A 9,525-nucleotide genomic window follows, 5' to 3' on the forward strand; every position below is an offset into this window, starting at 1 on the left:
CAGTTTTCACTGTAAAACCGAGTTGGAGCTAATACCTCCCCATATATATGTATGGAGTGGATTTTGCAAATGTAAAGAAACTTTGTGTTACCAACAAGCTAGGTGAAGGACGGCTCTCACACACACTTATCTCTCGGAATTGAGCATGTGGAGAGACGTTTGTTCATCTAGCACAAAGGGAACGGGTTGCAGGAGAAACTTTTACTATGGTTTCTCAGTCTGTTTCCTAGTGCCGGTTAGAAGTTCCTGCTGTTTTCACTGTAAAACCGAGTTGGATCTAGTACCTCCCCATTTATATGTATGGAGTGGAGTTTGCAAATGAAATGAAACTTTGTGTTCCCAACAAGCTAGGTGAAGGACGGATTTCACACACACTTATCTCTCAGAACTGAGCATGTGGAGAGACGTTCGTTCATCTAGCACAAAGGGAAAGGTTTGCAGAAGAAACTTTTACTATGGATTCTCAGTCTGTTTCCTAGTGCCGGTTTGAAGTTCCTGCAGTTTTCACTGTAAAACCGAGTTGGAGCTAGTACCTCCCCATATATATTTATGGAGTGAAGTTTGCAACAGAAAAGAAACTTTGTGTTCCCAACAAGCTATTTGAAGGACTCCTTTCACACACACTTATCTCTCAGAACTGAGCATGTGGAGAGACGTTCGCTCATCTAGCACAAATGGAACGGGTTTCAGGAGAAACTTTTACTCTGATTTCTCAGTCTGTTTCCTATTGCCGGTTTGAAGATCCTGCAGTTTTCACTGTAAAACCGAGTTGGAGCTAGTACCTCCCCATATATATGTATGGAGTGGAGTTTGCAACTGAAAAGAAACTTTGTGTTCCCAACAAGCTAGGTGAAGGACGGCTCTCACACACACTTATCTCTCAGAACTGAGCATGTGGAGAGACTTTCGCTCATCTAGCACAAAGGGAACGGGTTGCAGGAGAAACTTTTACTCTGGTTTCTCAGTCTATTTCCTAGTGCCGGTTAGAAGTTCCTGCTGTTTTCACTGTAAATCCGAGTTGGAGCTAGTACCTCCCCATTTATATGTATGGAGTGGAGTTTCCAACTGAAAAGAAACTTTGTGTTCCCAACAAGCTAGGTGAAGGACGGCTTTCACACACACTTATCTCTCAGAACTGAGCATGTGGAGAGACGTTCGTTCATCTAGCACAAAGGGAACGGGTTGCAGGGGAAACTTTTATTCTGGTTTCTCAGTCTGTTTCCTAGTGCCGGTTTGAAGTTCCTGCAGTTTTCACTGTAAAACCGAGTTGGAGCTAGTACCTCCCCATATATATTTATGAAGTGGAGTTTGCAACAGAAAAGAAACTTTGTGTTCCCAACAAGCTATTTGAAGGACGCCTTTCACACACACTTATCTCTCAGAACTGAGCATGTGGAGAGACGTTCGCTCATCTAGCACAAAGGGAACGGGTTGCAGGAGAAACTTTTACTCTGGTTTCTCAGTCTGTTTCCTAGTGCCGGTTGGAAGTCCTGCAGTTTTCACTGTAAAACCGAGTTGGAGCTAGTACCTCTCAATTAATATGTATGGAGTGGAGTTTCCTACTGAAAAGAAACTTTGTGTTCCCAACAAGCTAGGAGAAGGACGGCTTTCACACTCACTTATCTCTCAGAACATAGCATGTGGAGAGAAGTTCGTTCATCTAGCACAAAGGGAACTGGTTGCAGGAGAAACTTTTATTCTGGTTTCTCAGTGTGTTTTCTAGTGCCTGTTTGAAGTTACTGCAGTTTTCACTGTAAAACCGAGTTGGAGCTAGTACCTCCCCATATATATGTATGGAGTGGAGTTTGCAACTGAAAAGAAACTTTGTGTTCCCAACAAGCTAGGAGAAGGACGGCTTTCACACTCACTTATCTCTCAGAACATAGCATGAGGAGAGACGTTTGTTCATCTAGCACAAAGGGAACGGGTTGCAGGAGAAACTTTTACTCTGCTTTCTCAGTCTGTTTCCTAGTGCCTGTTAGATGTTCCTGCTGTTTTCACTGTAAAACCGATTTGGAGTTAGTACCTCCCCATATATATGTATGGAGTGGAGTTTGCAACTGAAAAGAAACTTCGTGTTCCCAACAAGCTAGGTGAAGGACGGCTCTCACACAGACATATCTCTCAGAACTGAGCATGTGGAGAGACGTTCGTTCATCTAGCACAAAGGGAACGGGTTGCAGGAGAAACTTTTACTCTGGTTTCTCAGTCTGTTTCCTAGTGCCGGTTTGAAGTTCCTGCAGTTTTCACTGTAAAACCGAGTTGGAGCTAGTACCTCCACATATAAATGTATGGAGTGTAGTTTGCAACTGAAAAAAACTTTGTGTTCCCAACAAGCTAGGTGAAGGACGGCTTTCACACTCACTTATCTCTCAGAACTGAGCATGTGGAGAGATGTTCTTTCATCTAGCTCAAAGGGAAAGGTTTGCAGTAGAAACTTTTACTCTGGGTTCTCAGTCTGTTTCCTAGTGCCGGTTTGAATTTCCTGCAGTTTTCACTGTAAAACCGAGTTGGAGCTAGTACCTCCCCATATATATGAATGGAGTGTTGTTTGCAACTGAAAAGAAACTTTGTGTTCCCATCAAGCTAGGTGAAGGACGGCTTTCACACTCACTTATCTCTCAGAACTGAGCATGTGGAGAGACGTTCGTTCATTTAGCACAAAGGGACCTGGTTGCAGGAGAAACTTTTACTCTGGTTTCTCAGTGTGTTTTCTAGTGCCGGTTTGAAGTTCCTGCAGTTTTCACTGTAAAACCGAGTTGGAGCTAGTACCTCCCCATATATATTTATGGAGTGGAGTTTGCAACAGAAAAGAAACTTTGTGTTCCCAACAAGCTATTTGAAGGACGCCTTTCACACACACTTATCTCTCAGAACTGAGCATGTGGAGAGACGTTCGCTCATCTAGCACAAATGGAACGGGTTTCAGGAGAAACTTTTACTCTGGTTTCTCAGTCTGTTTCCTATTGCCGGTTTGAAGATCCTGCAGTTTTCACTGTAAAACCGAGTTGGAGCTAGTACCTCCCCATATATATGTATGGAGTGGAGTTTGCATCTGAAAAGAAACTTTGTGTTCCCAACAAGCTAGGAGAAGGACGGCTTTCACACTCACTTATCTCTCAGAACTGAGGATGTGGAGAGACTTTCGTTCATCTAGCACAAAGGGAACTGGTTGCAGGAGAAACTTTTATTCTGGTTTCTCAGTGTGTTTTCTAGTGCCTGTTTGAAGTTCCTGCAGTTTTCACTGTAAAACCGAGTTGGAGCTAGTACTTCCCCATATATATGTATGGAGTGGGGTTTGCAACTGAAAAGAAACTTTGTGTTCCCAACAAGCTAGGTGAAGGACGGCTTTCACACACACTTATCTCTCAGAACTGAGGATGTGGAATACTTTCGTTCATCTAGCAAAAAGGGAACGTGTTGCATGAGAAACTTTACTCTGGTTTCTCAGTCTGTTTCCTAGTGCCGGTTTGAAGTTCCTGCAGTTTTCACTGTAAAACCGAGTTGGAGCTAGTACCTCCACATATAAATGTATGGAGTGTAGTTTGCAACTGAAAAAAACTTTGTGTTCCCAACAAGCTAGGTGAAGGACGGCTTTCACACTCACTTATCTCTCAGAACTGAGCATGTGGAGAGATGTTCTTTCATCTAGCTCAAAGGGAACGGTTTGCAGGAGAAACTTTTACTCTGGGTTCTCAGTCTGTTTCCTAGTGCCGGTTTGAATTTCCTGCAGTTTTCACTGTAAAACCGAGTTGGAGCTAGTACCTCCCCATATATATGAATGGAGTGTTGTTTGCAACTGAAAAGAAACTTTGTGTTCCCAACAAGCTAGGTGAAGGACGGCTTTCACACTCATTTATCTCTCAGAACTGAGCATGTGGAGAGACGTTCGTTCATTTAGCACAAAGGGACCTGGTTGCAGGAGAAACTTTTACTCTGGTTTCTCAGTGTGTTTTCTAGTGCCGGTTTGAAGTTCCTGCAGTTTTCACTGTAAAACCGAGTTGGAGCTAGTACCTCCCCATATATATGTATGGAGTGGAGTTTGCAACTGAAAAGAATTTTTCTGTTCCCAACAAGCTAGTTGAAGGACGGTTTCACACACACTTATCTCTCAGAACTGAGCATGTGGAGAGACGTTCGTTCATCTAGCACAAAGGGAACGGGTTGCAGTAGAAACTTTTACTCTGGTTTCTCAGTCTGTTTCCTAGTGCCGGTTTGAAGTTCCTGCAGTTTTCACTGTAAAACCGAGTTGGAGCTAGTACCTCCCCATATATATGTATGGAGTGGAGTTTGCAAATGAAAAGAAACTTTGTGTTCCCAACAAGCTAGGTGAAGGACGGCTTTCACACTCACTTATCTCTCAGAACTGAGCATGTGGAGAGACGTTCGTTCATCTAGCACAAAGGGAACGGGTTGCAGGAGAAACTTTTACTCTGGTTTCTCAGTGTGTTTTCAAGTGCCGGTTTGAAGTTCCTGCAGTTTTCACTGTAAAACCGAGTTGGAGCTAGTACCTCCCCATATATATGTATGGAGTGGAGTTTGCAACTGAAAAGAAACTTTGTGTTCCCAACAAGCTAGGTGAAGGACGGCTTTCACACACACTTATCTCTCAGAACTGAGGATGTGGAGATACTTTCGTTCATCTAGCACAAAGGGAACGTGTTGCAGGAGAAACTTTTACTCTGGTTTCTCAGTCTGTTTCCTAGTGCCGGTTTGATGTTCCTGCATTTTTCACTGTAAAACCGAGTTGGAGCTAATACCTCCCCATATATATGTATGGAGTGGATTTTGCAAATGTAAAGAAACTTTGTGTTACCAACAAGCTAGGTGAAGGACGGCTCTCACACACACCTATCTCTCGGAATTGAGCATGTGGAGAGACGTTTGTTCATCTAGCACAAAGGGAACGGGTTGCAGGAGAAACTTTTACTATGGTTTCTCAGTCTGTTTCCTAGTGCCGGTTAGAAGTTCCTGCTGTTTTCACTGTAAAACCGAGTTCGAGCTAGTACCTCCCCATTTATATGTATGGAGTGGAGTATGCAACTGAAATGAAACTTTGTGTTCCCAACAAGCTAGGTGAAGGACGGCTTTCACACACACTTATCTCTCAGAACTGAGCATGTGGAGAGACGTTCGTTCATCTAGCACAAAGGGAAAGGTTTGCAGGAGAAACTTTTACTCTGGATTCTCAGTCTGTTTCCTAGTGCCGGTTTGAAGTTCCTGCAGTTTTCACTGTAAAACCGAGTTGGAGCTAGTACCTCCCCATATATATTTATGGAGTGGAGTTTGCAACAGAAAAGAATCTTTGTGTTCCCAACAAGCGAGGTGAAGGACGCCTTTCACACACACTTATCTCTCAGAACTGAGCATGTGGAGAGACGTTCGCTCATCTAGCACAAATGGAACGGGTTTCAGGAGAAACTTTTACTCTGGTTTCTCAGTCTGTTTCCTATTGCCGGTTTGAAGATCCTGCAGTTTTCACTGTAAAACCGAGTTGGAGCTAGTACCTCCCCATATATATGTATGGAGTGGAGTTTGCATCTGAAAAGAAACTTTGTGTTCCCAACAAGCTAGTTGAAGGACGGCTCTCACACACACTTATCTCTCAGAACTGAGCATGTGGAGAGACTTTCGCTCATCTAGCACAAAGGGAACGGGTTGCAGGAGAAACTTTTACTCTGGTTTCTCAGTCTGTTTCCTAGTGCCGGTTAGAAGTTCCTGCTGTTTTCACTGTAAAACCGAGTTGGAGCTAGTACCTCCCCATTTATATGTATGGAGTGGATTTTGCAACTGAAATGAAACTTTGTGTTCCCAACAAGCTAGGTGAAGGACGGCTTTCACACACACTTATCTCTCAGAACTGAGCATGTGGAGAGACGTTCGTTCATCTAGCACAAAGGGAACGGGTTGCAGGAGAAACTTTTACTCTGTTTTCTCAGTCTGTTTCCTAGTGCCGTTTTGAAGTTTCTGCAGTTTTCACTGTAAAACCGAGTTGGAGCTAGTACCTCCCCATATATATTTATGGAGTGGAGTTTGCAACAGAAAAGAAACTTTGTGTTCCCAACAAGCTATTTGAAGGACGCCTTTCACACACACTTATCTCTCAGAAATGAGCATGTGGAGAGACGTTCGCTCATCTAGCACAAAGGGAACGGGTTGCAGGAGAAACTTTTACTCTGATTTCTCAGTCTGTTTCCTATTGCCGGTTTGAAGATCCTGCAGTTTTCACTGTAAAACCGAGTTGGAGCTTGTACCTCCCCATATATATGTATGGAGTGGAGTTTGCAACTGAAAAGAAACTTTGTGTTCCCAACAAGCTAGGTGAAGGACGGCTCTCACACACACTTATCTCTCAGAACTGAGCATGTGGAGAGATTTTCGCTCATCTAGCACAAAGGGAACGGGTTGCAGGAGAAACTTTTACTCTGGTTTCTCAGTCTGTTTCCTAGTGCCGGTTTGAAGTTCCTGCAGTTTTCACTGTAAAACCGAGTTGGAGCTAGTACCTCCCCATATATATTTATGGAGTGGAGTTTGCAACAGAAAAGAAACTTTGTGTTCCCAACATGCTATTTGAAGGACGCCTTTCACACACACATATCTCTCAGAACTGAGCATGTGGAGAGACGTTCGCTCATCTAGCACAAAGGGAACGGGTTGCAGGAGAAACTTTTACTCTGGTTTCTCAGTCTGTTTCCTAGTGCCGGTTTGAAGTCCTGCAGTTTTCACTGTAAAACCGAGTTGGAGCTAGTACCTCTCAATTAATATGTATGGAGTGGAGTTTCCAACTGAAAAGAAACTTTGTGTTCCCAACAAGCTAGGAGAAGGACGGCTTTCACACTCACTTATCTCTGAGAACATAGCATGTGGAGAGCAGTTTGTTCATCTAGCACAAAGGGAACTGGTTGCAGGAGAAACTTTTACTCTGGTTTCTCAGTGTGTTTTCTAGTGCCCGTATGAAGTTCCTGCAGTTTTCACTGTAAAACCGAGTTGGAGCTAGTACCTCCCCATTTATATGTATGGAGTGGATTTTGCAACTGAAGTGAAACTTTGTGTTCCCAACAAGCTAGGTGAAGGACGGCTCTCACACACAATTATCTCTCAGAATTGATCATGTGGAGAGACGTTTGTTCATCTAGCACAAATGGAACGGGTTTCAGGAGAAACTTTTACTCTGGTTTCTCAGTCTGTTTCCTATTGCCGGTTTGAAGATCCTGCAGTTTTCACTGTAAAACCGAGTTGGAGCTAGTACCTCCCCATATATATGTATGGAGTGGAGTTTGCATCTGAAAAGAAACTTTGTGTTCCCAACAAGCTAGGAGAAGGACGGCTTTCACACTCACTTATCTCTCAGAACTGAGGATGTGGAGAGACTTTCGTTCATCTAGCACAAAGGGAACTGGTTGCAGGAGAAACTTTTATTCTGGTTTCTCAGTGTGTTTTCTAGTGCCTGTTTGAAGTTCCTGCAGTTTTCACTGTAAAACCGAGTTGGAGCTAGTACTTCCCCATATATATGTATGGAGTGGGGTTTGCAACTGAAAAGAAACTTTGTGTTCCCAACAAGCTAGGTGAAGGACGGCTTTCACACACACTTATCTCTCAGAACTGAGGATGTGGAATACTTTCGTTCATCTAGCAAAAAGGGAACGTGTTGCATGAGAAACTTTACTCTGGTTTCTCAGTCTGTTTCCTAGTGCCGGTTTGAAGTTCCTGCAGTTTTCACTGTAAAACCGAGTTGGAGCTAGTACCTCCACATATAAATGTATGGAGTGTAGTTTGCAACTGAAAAAAACTTTGTGTTCCCAACAAGCTAGGTGAAGGACGGCTTTCACACTCACTTATCTCTCAGAACTGAGCATGTGGAGAGATGTTCTTTCATCTAGCTCAAAGGGAACGGTTTGCAGGAGAAACTTTTACTCTGGGTTCTCAGTCTGTTTCCTAGTGCCGGTTTGAATTTCCTGCAGTTTTCACTGTAAAACCGAGTTGGAGCTAGTACCTCCCCATATATATGAATGGAGTGTTGTTTGCAACTGAAAAGAAACTTTGTGTTCCCAACAAGCTAGGTGAAGGACGGCTTTCACACTCATTTATCTCTCAGAACTGAGCATGTGGAGAGACGTTCGTTCATTTAGCACAAAGGGACCTGGTTGCAGGAGAAACTTTTACTCTGGTTTCTCAGTGTGTTTTCTAGTGCCGGTTTGAAGTTCCTGCAGTTTTCACTGTAAAACCGAGTTGGAGCTAGTACCTCCCCATATATATGTATGGAGTGGAGTTTGCAACTGAAAAGAATTTTTCTGTTCCCAACAAGCTAGTTGAAGGACGGTTTCACACACACTTATCTCTCAGAACTGAGCATGTGGAGAGACGTTCGTTCATCTAGCACAAAGGGAACGGGTTGCAGTAGAAACTTTTACTCTGGTTTCTCAGTCTGTTTCCTAGTGCCGGTTTGAAGTTCCTGCAGTTTTCACTGTAAAACCGAGTTGGAGCTAGTACCTCCCCATATATATGTATGGAGTGGAGTTTGCAAATGAAAAGAAACTTTGTGTTCCCAACAAGCTAGGTGAAGGACGGCTTTCACACTCACTTATCTCTCAGAACTGAGCATGTGGAGAGACGTTCGTTCATCTAGCACAAAGGGAACGGGTTGCAGGAGAAACTTTTACTCTGGTTTCTCAGTGTGTTTTCAAGTGCCGGTTTGAAGTTCCTGCAGTTTTCACTGTAAAACCGAGTTGGAGCTAGTACCTCCCCATATATATGTATGGAGTGGAGTTTGCAACTGAAAAGAAACTTTGTGTTCCCAACAAGCTAGGTGAAGGACGGCTTTCACACACACTTATCTCTCAGAACTGAGGATGTGGAGATACTTTCGTTCATCTAGCACAAAGGGAACGTGTTGCAGGAGAAACTTTTACTCTGGTTTCTCAGTCTGTTTCCTAGTGCCGGTTTGATGTTCCTGCATTTTTCACTGTAAAACCGAGTTGGAGCTAATACCTCCCCATATATATGTATGGAGTGGATTTTGCAAATGTAAAGAAACTTTGTGTTACCAACAAGCTAGGTGAAGGACGGCTCTCACACACACCTATCTCTCGGAATTGAGCATGTGGAGAGACGTTTGTTCATCTAGCACAAAGGGAACGGGTTGCAGGAGAAACTTTTACTATGGTTTCTCAGTCTGTTTCCTAGTGCCGGTTAGAAGTTCCTGCTGTTTTCACTGTAAAACCGAGTTCGAGCTAGTACCTCCCCATTTATATGTATGGAGTGGAGTATGCAACTGAAATGAAACTTTGTGTTCCCAACAAGCTAGGTGAAGGACGGCTTTCACACACACTTATCTCTCAGAACTGAGCATGTGGAGAGACGTTCGTTCATCTAGCACAAAGGGAAAGGTTTGCAGGAGAAACTTTTACTCTGGATTCTCAGTCTGTTTCCTAGTGCCGGTTTGAAGTTCCTGCAGTTTTCACTGTAAAACCGAGTTGGAGCTAGTACCTCCCCATATATATTTATGGAGTGGAGTTTGCAACAGAA

Source organism: Camelus bactrianus, unplaced genomic scaffold (genome assembly GCF_048773025.1).
Source record: "Camelus bactrianus isolate YW-2024 breed Bactrian camel unplaced genomic scaffold, ASM4877302v1 HiC_scaffold_30, whole genome shotgun sequence".
Taxonomy (NCBI): domain Eukaryota; kingdom Metazoa; phylum Chordata; class Mammalia; order Artiodactyla; family Camelidae; genus Camelus; species Camelus bactrianus.